The 1,482-nt window shown below is 41.8% G+C and overlaps 1 pseudogene; it reads right to left on the bottom strand.

Moving 5' to 3' along the window:
- Window positions 1–344: 344 nt before the first annotated feature.
- On the bottom strand, window positions 345–1,236 carry LOC138142087 (transcription factor BTF3 pseudogene; annotated as a pseudogene).
- Between the last annotated feature and the right edge of the window lie 246 nt (window positions 1,237–1,482).

Here is a 1,482-nt window from a genome sequence, read left to right as displayed (position 1 = left end):
AAAATGTTATCCCACTGAGTCCTTGCTCAGAATCACACTTAGCTCAGAGCTAAGTTTTTAGAACTTATTCTTTGCTCTGTACATTGTGACTGAGAATTCCAGTGTCAGTTCAGGGCTTCCCTGGGATTTCTTTGGACTGCAGTGCTTCCAGCCCTGGTGATTGGTCACAGGTTCTTTACCTTCCCTGGGTACTGCTACTGCCTCTATTGCTGCTGTGCTGTACTCCTGGCCAGCCCCCACCCCAGTGGATGTAGTCTTCTCTATCTTTCTAAGCTTCCCTGGACTGGAAAAATTATTCACGGTGACTTTTTCTTGGCTTTCCTGATGAAATTTGGTACAGTGTATTTTCTTTTTTTTTTTTTACTAGATAAAGATTTTATTAACCTTTTTTCCCCTTCAAACTTTAATTCCAGGATTGTTCAGCATACTTAGGCTGCAAAGAATGAATTGTTTATAAGCAATAAATGAAAAGAGCTGCAATGTCCAATGGGCTTCAAAATATTAGAGATCTAATTCTCTAGATCCATAAACAAAAACAAAAAAAAAGAATAGAAAAAAGCAGTCATGCGATATAAAATAGCAGCTCCACATAACTTTCAAGTTTTAACTTTCAGAAGTTGATACTCAATTCAGTTTGCCTCGTTCTTAGAAGCCTCATCAAAATTCTCAATGAGATCTGGAACTTCATCATCATCCTCCCCAGTGGCAAGTGGTGCTTTTCCATCGACAGGTTGTTTGGGCAGAGCCTCTGCCAGTCTTCTTAAGCTAGTCAGACTGTCAGCTCCTAGCTGGTTTAAGATGCTGGAGAGCATTTCTGTTAGCTGCTTTGTCTCAGCATGGCCTGCAATAGTGAAAGTGTTTGCTGCCAATGATGCCTGAACTTTAGGATTGTTAAAGTGGATCACTGTTCTCTGGTTGGTAAACATATTCACCTCTTCAATACCAGAGATATTGTTTACTCCTAGTTTCTTTAAGGAAAACTCAAGTTTCTTATAGTCTGCTGTAGCTGTTCTATGAACCACCTTCTTCTTTCTCCAAGCAGTTCCTTTCCCACCGATGCGCACTTGTGCTTGCTGCTTGGCAAGTTTCTCTTGGTTCATAATCGTTTCTTTCATCTTGCCGGAACAGAAACTGAGCTGTGCAGATGATCGGGGGTGTTACTCGCCAGGTCGCAGGTAGAAGAGCCAAAGACAGGGGAACACACGAGGGATAGCAAGATGGCAGCCAGAGAGGTACAGTGTATTTTCTAGGTTGTTGGGGGGGAGGTGTGTTGGGCAAACTTGGCAAAAGTGCTGAATCTCATTCTACCATCTTGACTCCACCACCACTCCCATTCTAGTCTTCTCAATGTGTGAGGGAAGAAGAGGAGGGAAGGAGAGAATTTGGAACTGAAAATAAAATAAAACGGAATTTTAAAAATATCCACTATTGTTATTATGAATTCTTTGTTGGTTGGGCAGAAATGGAAAGGGCCTGAGAGGT

Source organism: Petaurus breviceps, unplaced genomic scaffold, assembly GCF_028583685.1.
Source record: "Petaurus breviceps papuanus isolate PSGF00001 unplaced genomic scaffold, PetGlider_PUasm1.0 90535, whole genome shotgun sequence".
NCBI classification, from domain to species: Eukaryota; Metazoa; Chordata; class Mammalia; order Diprotodontia; family Petauridae; genus Petaurus; species Petaurus breviceps.
Note: the sequence above shows the minus strand (reverse complement) of the source record. Positions and strands in the feature narration are given on the sequence as shown.